The sequence below is a fragment of the Peromyscus maniculatus genome, chromosome 20 (genome assembly GCF_049852395.1).
Source record: "Peromyscus maniculatus bairdii isolate BWxNUB_F1_BW_parent chromosome 20, HU_Pman_BW_mat_3.1, whole genome shotgun sequence".
Lineage (NCBI taxonomy): Eukaryota > Metazoa > Chordata > Mammalia > Rodentia > Cricetidae > Peromyscus > Peromyscus maniculatus.
In genome coordinates this window covers 61,542,202-61,555,301 of record NC_134871.1, presented here as the reverse complement: position 1 = coordinate 61,555,301, position 13,100 = coordinate 61,542,202, and the positions used below count along the sequence as shown (strand labels likewise).

General features: G+C 42.9%; 1 protein-coding gene across 2 annotated transcripts in view; it reads right to left on the bottom strand.

The window, feature by feature from the left end:
• The window catches only part of Cntn1 (contactin 1), a 321,618-nt gene extending 313,431 nt beyond the window's left edge, over nt 1–8,187 (bottom strand). Inside the window, exon 1 of one of the 2 annotated variants that reach the window (XM_042265297.2) lies at nt 8,020–8,187. The gene's annotated coding sequence lies outside the window, so the exon portion shown is untranslated. The remainder of the gene's footprint in view (nt 1–8,019) is intronic. The other variant, XM_042265299.2, reaches the window with a different exon arrangement.
• Between the last annotated feature and the right edge of the window lie 4,913 nt (nt 8,188–13,100).

Sequence of the window (13,100 nt, the reverse complement as noted above, 5' to 3'; positions counted from 1 at the left end):
ATCATTTGGTATTAGATAATCAATTGGTAGCTCTTCCCTGGGGAGACTATTTGTTCTGCTCTAAGCATTAGTTAGCTGTAGTTTTTTCTATATGCTGATGCCTTTTGAGTTAACTGTCAAAATCCTTGTGAGGATCTGATAATTCTATCTTCATAACAGAGTATGCTAAGGAGAACAATTCAAAATATCAGAAATGACAGTCAAAATTTTAATTAAGCAGAGAAAAATGATAATTATTTTTGCCAATATTTAATTCCAGCCAGATGAATTTATAGGTCTACCATATCCATGCATATACAAATGTATCCTACCTTCTGAAACACATGATTGCTTAAAAGAAGTTAACTTAGTGATTTAGCATTCTAGAGTTATCATATCCTAAGCAAAGATTTTTATTACAAAATGAAATTACAAAAACTTTCATTAAAAATCTTTTATCTATCTTGCATAAACCACAAAATCAGGATATTAAATTTGAAATATGAAAACCACCATGGCATGTAGTTTTTATTTGTTGATTTTTCAAGGCAAAGATGAATACTTCATTTGATGAAATCATAAAAACAGATTCAGACTTGTCCTTCTATTATTCATGTCTTCAGAAATACTTACAAAATATAAAACATGTGAGGGCCTCATGGGACACACGGAAGATTTAGTAATGGTCCCTGTTCTTCAAGGCACACACAGGAGATTTTTGAGAAAACAATTGATTACAATATAGTGGTAGGTTCTGGTTGCTAGAGGCTGATTGGGAGACTCTGAATAGGGGCTAAAATCCCAAGGTCTGAACTCTAAACAACAAGTCTAGAAAAGATAGAGCACACCTGCAGACATGGGGAGGTTAGACAAGCCATCTGAAAGACAAACAAGAAGACAGTGACTTATGTTGGAGACTAGAACACATCAGAAGACGGGAGAAAAGAGAAAGCATGAATGGTGGAAGATGAGGCAGGGGAGTGACCTGGGTGTGGTCAGCAACTAGAGACAGAAGAGATCTCATGATTGAGAAGTGAACTTGAAAAACTTAATAAGGACTGCTAGCAAATGGCTTCAGGTAAAATAAAAAGGACCTTAGGAAAGAAAAGGGGAGACCCCATCAACAGACCTTCAGCCCAGGGATCTCATTATGAAACTTGCTTTGGAAAGACAAGATGGGGATGTGAGGTGGGAAAATGAGCTTGACATAAAGGAGACGATGAAAAGAAGACCAGAGAGAGATTCCCTGAACACTGAACATCTTTAAACACACCACACCACACACACACACACACACACACACACACACACACACACACACACACACACACACACACACTAAACAAAGTGTTAAAAAGATTAAGTAACATACACTAGTTACACAGTGGTTACCTGGTTGGAGTTAACTGGTTGGGGTTTACTATCACACACTGTATAGTTTCTTGATATCTCTAAGAGAACAGGTTGAAGACCAGGTTAAAAAAAAAAACTCATATAAGGAACCAAAAGTGACCAGTCAGAAGCATTTATAAAGAGGCCACAAAACAGTACAAGAAAGGCAGGACACACTCAGGTCTACATCATCAAGCACAGGGCTGAGCAATTATTCAGTGAATTAAGGACCATGTGGATAATCCTAGCAGAAACAGATTTAGTGCTTGAGTCATTCAGATAATTGTGCAAACAGTGTGCCCTGCTCTGGCTGAGTAACCTGGTCATTAATATCTTCTGTTGTACATTTTGCCCTGTGGTATTTTTGGAATGGACAATGGAGGCTCAGGAAGAATTAAGGAGCCATCTACTTACTGGAAGAACCGCATGAAGAATAAAGTTTATCTTAATAGACTGATGTTATATGTGTCCCCAGGAGCCACTTCACATGAGGATAGACATAAGATACACACAAGTTCAATTTTGCTTTAGAGGACAAAAGAAGTTAGCAGTATGGCACTCATATGCGAGCTTTCAAATTCAATTCTGTTAGGTGGCAGAAAGTTCTCTGAGCTTTGACACTATATGAAGTAGCAGTGTGAATGAACTGAGAAACATCAGTAAAATTATAAATGTCTGCATGTAAGTGCATGCTTCTAGAAAGGCACAGCCAGGCACAGCAACTCCCATCTGCAATCCCATCACTCAAGAGACTAGCATAACAGGATCTCCACAAGTTCAGGGACAGTCTGAACTATAATGGTGAGTTCAAAGTCAGCCTGTGTAAAAAGTGAATCTCATTTCAAACCCCACTGCTTGTACTCTGTCCCCCCAATAAAACCAAAGGCAGCAATCAGGGGAGGAAACACTTTTGCCAATGTTCTATTTTATCAGGATCATGTGAGTACCCTGAGTCAAACCAGTTTCACAAATCGAGAAGCACAGATACCCAATGAGTATGACATTCCATGAACTCACCACAAAGCACAAGAAAATAAATAAATAAAATAAAATAACTCAATATATAACTTTTACCATCACCTTTAAAAGCCATAATACCAAGTGTTAATGAATACAATGCATTGCCAAATTGGTGTAGCCATTGCCAGACCATAAATCTGTGCATGAGCTTTTGAGAAACATCTGTCAGTATCTACAAATATTTGTCTTCACTAGTAACTTTTAATAAGTTATGATAAAGAAATGGCCATAAATGTCGAACATGTGTATTTACATTCAATTCCTTAACTAGGAAAATCTCAAAACACTAATGATACTATATAAAAGATTATTTGGAAGCCATATGTACATCCTTAATAACAATGGTCAATGAAATCAATAGGTGCTTAGTGTCTGATGTGAAGAAAAAGTTACTGTCTCTATACCCAATAGTCAAAGGTACAAATTGAAAATATCTATGCACACTAACAGTAATGAGAACAATGATAATCTAGGCATGGTGTCACATACCTTTAATCCTAGAACTGGAGAGGCAGAGGCAGCCAGGTCTCCCTGGGATCAAGTCCAGCCTGCTCTGCACAGTAAGCACAGTGAAAAAAAAAGGGAAAAAACATTTCTCTATTCTCCTTATTTCTAATTTTCCCTTAGTGATTATTTAGTTTCTTTTAATCAAATTTGTTTCCAATTTTGTCTGAAATTAAGTTCAACAACATAACCATGAATTTGCATACCTTTTAAGGTAATTTGACACAATAGGCTATCCATTCAACCATGGTGAACAATGCATCATCCTTCTGCTACATTGCCAGTGGCGCACAACTCGACCCTCCTTAGAAGTTGGACCAAAAGATGTCTTTCTACCAATTAAAAAGTTCCAAAATAAAGGAGAATCAATAGTGCAAATCCCATATACGACATACTTGGGTCATCTGTGGCATCTTGGATTAGAGCTTCTATGCTGCCAGACTTATTGGCCACTGTACCAATCCAGGTTTATAACAGCAGTGAATAATAGCGGATTCTAATATACATTAGAATTTAGAATAAGAACAGATAAACTACTGAATACTGATAGTGGATACTTCTAGATGAAAGGAAGACTGAAAAAGTATTAGCTAAAAGCAAAATTGTCTTGAAAGTTATAGCCTCCGTTACTAAAGGCCAACTCAGGGCTGATGCCCATCAATAGGGATAGGCAAACAGTGGTTTCCACTACTTACATTATCATTACAAATAATACTCTAATAGCGATTGCTTATGAATAATTACTGTGGCCCAAGTTCTGTCTTGAATGTTTTACATGCATTGTTGGAGTAAAGTTCACAAAAGCCTCTCCAGTGTTATTGTAGACCCCATCGCTGGCATTCATATATCTGTATAACGAAGACTTTTCCGCACAGCCTACGGTCTTAACCAGGACAGTATTTATGACAACCAGGAGCATAATAGAAATGTAACTGCAGAAGGAAATATGTCATTTGGGAGCTTGGAAGAGAAAGCAAAAATAGGAGGGAGACCAAGAAGGGGGCTTAGAGAAGTAAGAAAATTGGGCAACAGATGACTGTGGTCTCTACAACCGAAATCTGGCAGAAAGCGGGGAAACCACAGAAAACAGCTGCCAGAAGAGAAGAACGATAGCCAGAATGCTCATAAGCAAAAACCAAATGCTGCTCCTGTAAAAATCAGGGAGTTTACCAGTGACTTAGAGGGCGTAGGTTCTAGGATAAGATGCAGAGCATAGGCGATTTGCGTGTAGAAATGGTAGCATTTGACTAAAAACATGAAGAGATTAGATGGGTACACACAAGGCAAATGGGTTATTTATGGCAGAGAATGGGACATGTTAAAGGGTGTGTGTGTGTGTGTGTGTGTGTGTGTGTAGGGTGATGATACATGTACCATGGAAAATGCATCCAATTCACTGTGACTGGTATGGTGGGGACTAGAGATGCAAGAGATCTGAAGAAAGAAATTAACATGGAGAATGTCCAAGGGACCAGTGATGACTTCATATTTGCTGATTTTTGGGGGGTTGGGGGTGGGGTTAGGTGCAGTGTGGTTAAGGCAATTATATGGAATGTTCTTACTTGTAGAAATCTAGTCTATCTTCCACCCAATTCTCTAGTTGGATGCGTGGAGCCGAGAAAGAATATACGGCATAAACAGAATCTAGTCATCACCTGTGTTAGGAAACTGAATCATCCTGGGGGTAAGAATACAGAAACACCCTCACGTCAGCCCTTAGTCACCATGGGAAGGATAATGGAGCCAGCATTCCCAAAAGTAGCCATCAGTTCTGCTTTCTATTGACAAATAGATGAGCCTCAAATCCTTGCAGCACCTATGTGAGTAATGGGCCGTGATAGGTTTTCCGGGGGTACCTTTGAGCCCACTTAGAACTTTCAGCGTGACAACTGTAAAACAATATGGGTCATTATATCCCAGTTGGTATTTTGTTTCCGAGAGAATACACAGACCAAAGCAAAGACCACAGAGGAACACTGCTTACTGACTTCCTCTCTCCAGCTATTCAGCTACCTTTCTTTTATAGCTTAAGCCCTCCTGAGTAGGGATGGTGCTGCCCACAATGGGCTGGGTACTCCTGCATCAATCTCTAGCTAGTTCGGCTACCTTTTTTTTTTTTTTTAATAGCCTAAGGACCCCTGAGTGTGGAAGGTGCTGCCCACAATGGGTTGGTCACTTCTGCATCCATTTGAATTTAAGAAAACCCCAACAGACATTTCAACAAGATGGTCTGAGTGTAACAATTTCTCAGTTGGGGTTCCCTCTTTCTAGAGGACTGTAGTTTGTGTCAACTTGGGAAACTTAATTAGCACAAATGTTTTTACAGAAAAGCATTTCTTTGTCTAGCTAGATAACAAAACAGATACCTAAGGTTAATCAGCATAAGACTAAGTGTGATGAGATTTCCATATGTATTGTGTTCCAAAGAGACTCAAGCTATGGATTAAAAATCAATAGTATCTCTGCTATTCACAGCCTATTATGTAACCACTCCCACAGTGAAAACATGCACAAATTGTTTTGGTTTGTTTTATTTTGTTGAGGCAAGATTTCACAGTGTAGCCTTGGTTGTCTTAGAACTCACACTGAAGACCAGGCTGGCCTCAAGTTCATAGAAATCTGTAGGAGTTCATTTTCAGGTTCTTCGTGGCTTTACCCAGCAGGTCTGCATAGAGAGGATGATTGGATCACGGGCCTGAGCGCAGGTGTCTGAGACGGTCTGCACTTGGCTGTGCTGGGGGAGGGGAGTGGTCTTCTGCTTATTTATTTTATTTATAGAACCCCTTGGCATTCTATAAATACCCTAGGGCAGAGACAGCCAGGGCCTGTTGGAATAGGGTCTAGGCCCTCTCAAGGCTATCCTGTATTTTCTATCTGTTTATCTCCACATTCTAAATCCGTCTATCTAATATTTCCTGCTGCTCACACTCAAGAAAACTCTGGGGAACTGTGGGATTGGTGGGTAAACGCCCTGCAGAAATCCACCTGGCTCTGTCTCCCAAGGGCTGAAATTAAAGGTGTGTGCCACCGCTACTCGGCCATGCACAGACTTTTAAGAGAAGTTTCAGGATAAACCTAGAAGTCAACTCTGTTATCCTTCCTTGGAATACCATGAGGCTAAAGTTCAAAGAGAATAAAACACTCTAAAACTCAGATAGGCAGTCAGTTGGGGAAACAAAATTCACCACCACCAGCTCCCTCTGGTATATTAGAATAATATCTAGGAAACCAAAAATTAATTCTGAAAAAAAAAAAAAACTATAAAGCAACAAACTTACAGGTGAATAAATGAGTTACCCCAGCACACATCGTTGCTGATATCAACACTATTTAAATTTATTACAGGGACCAATAATTATGGAAACTGCAGAGTGTGTTGTCTAAGGAAAAGCTGTTGTGTTTGCATGCACAGCTGGCTTTGGGAAGGGCAGAGCTGAAATTTGTGGAAGATTTTTAAGCACACTATTTGTTCCTTCTGAATCTCAATTCTTCTGACTTAAGACAATGGAAAGGCTATCTTCAGGAAATACACAATCCTGGACAGTGATAAAAATAAGTATAGAGACATCTTTTTTAAAAGTCCAGATAAATCTGAAATATCACATCATCACAAATTTATATAAGCCACAAGAAAAAAGATGTCCAAGGACTTATATCAAAACTACCTCCAATGGCCCTACCAGTACCACAAGCCTGCATCCTGAAAAGTGGGTGGGTCCTTTTCAGACCCCTCCGTGCAGCTAGCTATAAGTTACCACACAAATGCATTTCATTCCAAGTAAGCAAGATGCAAGCCTGTGCACAACATTGTGCACCAATGAGTCAATAAAAGAGTGCAGCTAAGTCATGTATTAATGTGATGTATGCTACACTTCAGGCTGCAATGGTCGATATGCACCATGATTCTGAAAAACGCGGGATAAGACCCAAGAATGCATTCAAAATAATTTTGAATTACATTGATTTCTGTGCATTGCAAAAAAAAAAAAAAATGTTATTCCATGTGGGGGTTCGTTACTCGGAGTTTCTCTTCCCTGGCTTTCCCCACTAATGAAGAATTTGATTCTATTTCGCCCCTCCCACCCAGGGCTTGCAGATTGCTTGAGAAGGCCAAGGCAGCTCAGCTGAAGGAACCCGGGCTGGCTGCGCAGGAGCTATATATAGCTCCACCTTGGAGATGTGCATACACAGGCACACGTACAGATGCCCATGCTGGATTTGGCATGAAAAACAGGACAGCCAGAAATGGCTACACCTCTCTCTTGCTTCTTTCCCACCATCCCATTTTTTTTTTTTTTTTTCAGGAATTTTCCCAGAAGGGTGTCTGATTTCCCCGCAGTTCTTCTCCCTACTGCTACCAGCAATCTGTTTCCAGCAGAAACCGGCACTGAGCCAACACCTAGTGCCCAAATGCGGTCACCCAGGGAGGATGCTTTGGGGTCCATCCTGACAGTCATTTGACTAGATGAAGTGATAGTTCCCGGTAGGAAACAGTGGAGCAGGCGGCAAGCTGCTTCTCTGCCCTGCCCAGTCCTCAAGCACCTCGTGGAAGAGGGACCCTGGCTTTTGCCCAAACTGGATTAATCAGAAAATGCAGGGATTCTCACCAACCCGCACGCCCAAGGGGGACTAGTTCTTAGCCTGGGGATGCACCAGCCCCTGCCTCCCTTACTGCAACCCCTGGCAGCCAGCGCTGCACTGGAGGTACCCCGCAGGTGCGGGGGAGGGGAACAGGCGGCGCCTGGCATGCGGAGCAGTTGAGATGCAGAGAGGACCTGCGGTTCCGGCAGCTGGCACGTCTGCGCCCTCCAACCCCCAGCAACACCGACAGGGCAAACCCCAGGCCCGACCCCGCAGGCAGCCGCAGCGTCTGCAAGGAAAGTTGCCCAGACGCGTTGCCCCTCGGGGGCCGCTCTCAGCAACCCTTCCCCGTGCGGTGGCCCCGGCTCCAGCATCCTGATCACCCCCTCCACCCCATCTTCTGATCCGGTGTCATCAGTGTTGCAGTGACAGCCACAGCGACCCTGGGAGCCCGGGTAACCAGGGCGGGGCAGGGGCTGGCTGGGTGGCCTCTGGGAAGCACGCCTTCCCTGCGCGCTGCAGAAGGGCGAGCCTGCCTCCTACCTGTTCCCCACTCCTGTCGCCGCCGCGCTGCCTGGCCCTACAGCTTTCCCGCTCCCGCCGCAAACAGCTGGGAGCGCATCTCCCACCGGCGCCGCTCCTCGCCTAGGCGGAGCCCACCCTAGCTACTTGACAGCAGAAGCCGGGGCCTCAGAGTGCAGTTATTGGGGCCGCGGGGAAAGGGAGGCGGGGACCAGAGAGAAACCTGCACCTTTGATTGGACAGAGGAGATGTCATTCCCAACTCCAGGGTTTCTGTGGACTCGCTTAGCTCCTGAACCCTGTTAAGTCCATGGTTCCAAATCCCTCTGCTTCTTGGTCAGAAGGCTTTAGAGGAGGGAAACTGCCTGGCGGAGTCGTCATTAAAGCAGAGGTGGCGCACACCTTTAATCCCAGCACTCGGGAGGCAGAGCCAGGCGGATCTCTGTGAGTTCGAGGCCAGCCTGGTCTACAGAGCGAGATCCAGGACAGGCTCCAAAGCTACACAGCAAAACCCTGTCTCAAAAAAACCAAAGCAAAACAAACAGCCACCCCCGCAAAAAAAAAAAAAAAAAAAAGACTCCAAGGAGGAGGGAGGATGTAACAAAGCCTGGAACTTTTCCAAACGAGACTTCTGCTCCTGGAGATTTAACCAGGGGCACCACCAGGGGCACAGACTTAATATGGAATATAGACTTCAATGAGGAAACAGAAAATAAGATGCACCACTAAGTGGAGAGAAATCACAGGAATCCCAGAACTGGGGATTTCGTTTCATTCCCGTTCCCAACCATTGCCCAAATATGTCACAGAAGTTTTCCTTATATCAAAAAGCAAAAATTTTGACCAAACATCACCCATATAAGGTCCAGTACTTTAAATGGGAAGACACAGTAAAATAAACTCTCAGACTAATGTAAACTGAGGCATTTGCCCTAGGCAGTTCCACTGGTGGCTACTTCTTAAAGTAATGGCCACCATACTGACTGATAACCAATCTCTTGTTCTCAAGTCTGAGTACAAAAACAAAACAAAACAAAACAAAACAAAAAAACAAAAAACGGACAGCTAGGTGATTTCGAGACTGCTTTTAAGAGGGCAGAATGTCTTTGTGTGCCTGTGTCGTCTCCACAGTCTATCAGGGGAGAACCAGAAAGCTATGAAACCCGAGGGACCTCTTAGTGGAAAACCAGGAGAGACTAAATAAAATTGAAGTAGACTGTGTATTCCCTCAGTACCTAACGAGGAAACAAGACACCCTCTTCCTCCATATAGCCCAATTTGTCTTCCACCTCGGTAAGTTAGTGTCCTAATGCATACTGAGCATGAGAGAGAATTCATGTTCGAGAGTTCGTGAAAGGCCTGCCCCCTGGGCTGTTGTTAAAGAGAAGGCTGATGCGAGGTATAGATACTCAATGTTCAGAGTTTTTAATGCCATCGCCCACCTTGTCATAGTCTCTTCACAGCACTCTAAGATTCAATGTGTACTGAAGAGGAAAGGGACTCAGATTAAAAGCTTTGTATGCCAGGAACCCTCTCGCCATTATTACAAGTGTCAAACTCTCCAGAGTCTTGTTTCCCCATGACACGCCTGTGAGTCTTGGATCCTCATCCCCAGAACACTCCAGTTTCCCACTGAACTGCACAAAACTCCTGGAATACTGTGCACTTGTCTTGTGCCGCATTCTCTGTGAGGTGTACCAGAACTCAGCAAGAATGAGGTGTCAAACTGGCTAAGGGAATCCAGGAGGACAAAATTAGCAAATAGTTTAGTGAGGGATATGTTTTCCAGATTAGTACCTCATGATTGCTCAATAAATTTCAATTTACCTGGGCTTTGTACTGCCTTCCAATACACTCTCCTCCAGTAAAAGATGGAGCATAGAATGAAATGAAATAAAAAATGAAATGAAATAAAAAATCACTGAGCATTCCAGTTTACACGAGTGTGAACAGAATACTAGAAACTCCACCTTGTCATCTCCTTATTCTTCCATTTATTCCCTTAACACATACTAGTATTGTGAACGTTGTGTCATGAAGTTCATTTTTTTTTCAAGCATAGAACGCTGGTTGTGCATTTCTTGACCAAATGAAGATGTGTGTTCATAAGCACGTATGCACAAAGAATTTTGAATAGCATTCAGATTATTTCTATCTCATCAGGCCCATATACTTTCAAAGAAAACAGACCTTTTCCAAGTTTTGTAATGGCCTTTTCTCAGAGAGCAAAATCTATATATCTGTTCATGGCATACCTATATTTCTATTTACATAAAAAGATTAGCAACACCAGCTACACAGCAATTTGCTTTTTCCAAATCACTTTCACACACTCTGGGCTCTGTGCTGTTACAATTATGAGCTTCAGCATAATAGTAATAGATGTCCAACAGGACTAGACACTCATGCCCGTGAACATCTAGACGTAAGTAGAGCTCAGATGGTAAGACTAAACAGTCATTATTTCTTCCACTCCATAACTTTATCTGGCATGGGTCCTGTATAGTTCTCACCCATTCTCCTCGCTGAATCATCTGCCTATTGAAGTTTTTATTTTTTAAATTGGTTTATTCCTCTGACTATATTTATAAAACATAGGAAAGTATGTACTTTCATTAGAGATTAGTCAGGACACAATCAGTATCTACATTTGGGGTCTGCTTCATGAGGTTGTGATCACAGCTAGTGGGTCTGGTACTGAGGTATGAAGAAAGCTGTGGAGAAATGAGTAGCCAAGTAGGAAGGTTTGCTTTGACGACTATTTTCCTCACTGCATGAAGGAAGGCATTGTTGAATCATGGTCTGGATTACCTCACCCTGGCAACAGGATGGATAACATATGTCGACATCTTCCAAAGCAGCAAAGGACAGTTCTGCTTTCTCCACGGATGATGGATCCAAGCTCCTAAGCAGTCACAGAGTTCCACCTTCTACTTACTGGGGCATCCCATGGCTCAACCGCTCTTGCTCCTGCTGGATCCGCCCCCACCCCCACCTCAAGGTCCCCTCCCTTTCTTCACACTGCCTTGGCCTTTATTCTTCAAGCATTCTAATCTCCTCTGACCACTGATTGAATCTCAGAGAGAGTTAGCGAAACCACAACAGTATCTTGGCTTTCCCCAGAGAGTGCTCCCTTCCTCTCTTCTCTGCTCCACCCAATTCCTCACTCTGAAGCTTCCCAGGAGAGCAATTCCCAGCATAGCCTGATGTGGCAAAGGAAGAGAGAAGCAGAGAAAGGCGTGTTAGATTTTTGTTTTTTGTTTTTTTTTCCCCTTCTATCAAAATTCAAGGCTGCACTCAACACATCAGTATGGCAACAGACATTCTGCCGATTGGTTTGAAGAGTCCTGCTAAACACAGCCTGCAGCATCTCCGCAGTGTCTCCCTGCCGGCAGCATCTCAGTTCTCATCAGCCCACTGACCTAGCTTTTCAGAGCCAATTGGGGATTCAGTAAGGAGATGTGCACAGCAGGAAGCATACAACCCACACTCAGGAACAAACATATACACACACACCCTCTCCGTGAGTGTGAAGTGCTGTGGAGACACCACTACCAAATGGTTTTTAAATACTGAATATTGGAATTTCAGTCCAGTCAACATGCTTCTCACTGGGAGCCACCGCAATTTTTCTGGAGATTAAGTGTAAGGTCAGAATTCCTTTTGTTTTGGAAGTGACTTCTGTGTCCCTCAAAGACAGGCTTTTCAGAAAAGCCACCTGCTTTTATTACTAGAGCATTCTTACAGCTGCCATTGTTTGACACTAATCTACTGATTTCTTTTTGCTATTATCTCATATCTATAATAGAAATCAATGTATAATGTATTAAAAGCCCTGTTACCTTTTCGTCAAATCCCTGTCCTCAAAAGTCTTTCAACTCATAGATCTCATGGGTAAGGGCACTTGGGTAATTTAGTGTCAAGTGTGGATTCATTCTCTGTTGTTCCCCAAGAGTTAGGGGCCAGACACTATTAAACAACCCCTACCCTCAGTCGTAATTAACACACCCTTTCCCTCTATTTCAGCTGCCATTTTAGACATTGCGCATCCGATTTTCAGAATAGCTCTTCAAAATAATGGATACTTCTACCATCTGTAGTAGACATAGAAACTGAACATTAGGCCATTTGTCATTGTTCATTGTGTGTGTGTGTGTGTGTGTGTGTGTGTGTGTGTGTGCGCGCGCGCGTGCGCGCGCACGTGCTGCTAGCAGAATTCCTGAAAGTTGGTGATTTATAAAGAGCAGTTACGAATATTGTAAAATCCAAACCTTGTATCTGGGGGGAAAGATTTATGCTACACACACACAGAGAGAGAGAGAGAGAGAGAGAGAGAGAGAGAGAGAGAGAGAGAGAGAGAGAGAGAGAGAGAGAGAGAGTCATAAAACCAGCAGGAGTGGGGAGAAGTTGTACACACCAACCTTCGCAGGAGCCCACTTGCATTGTTACTCACCTTATAGCTCCAACAAAATGCCTGACAAGAGCAGCTTCAGGACCAAAGTTTATTTTGGCTTGCAGTCTGGGGGTACAATCAGTCAGGGTGGAGAAGTCATAAAGATAGGTGCTCCAAGTGCCTGGTCACATTGTACAGAGTCAGAGAACTCAGCTCATTTTCTGCTTATTCAACCCAGGCACAGCCCATAGAATGTTTTCACCTATATTTTGGATGGTCCTCCTACCCTAATTAACCAGACATTTGCCCAAGATTTGTTCCCATAGCAATTCTAAATCCTATTACGCTGGCAGTCAAGATTAGGCACCACATCGCTCCATCAATGATTGACCTAGTCCTGCTGAACAATGTCAGTCCGTGGCTGGAGGCTACCCGTGCACATCATTGCCTTTAATGGTCCTTAATGATTCTGGTGCACAAGAGACCAAGTTTCCAACACTGTGAACTTGGGGAGCTCATTCCAGCCACACTTCTTTTTTTTTTTTTCCTTCTAGACTAGAGGATGGGGAAATCACTGTGAACTTCAGTTTCCTATGCCTGAAATGAGAGATGAGTTACTTAGTCGTGGTATTTAAAGCTAAAGGCTAGGAATGCAGCACCAGTTTCTTTATGGGGGTCATTTCCCCAAATATCCAGTGCTGCTCTCCACA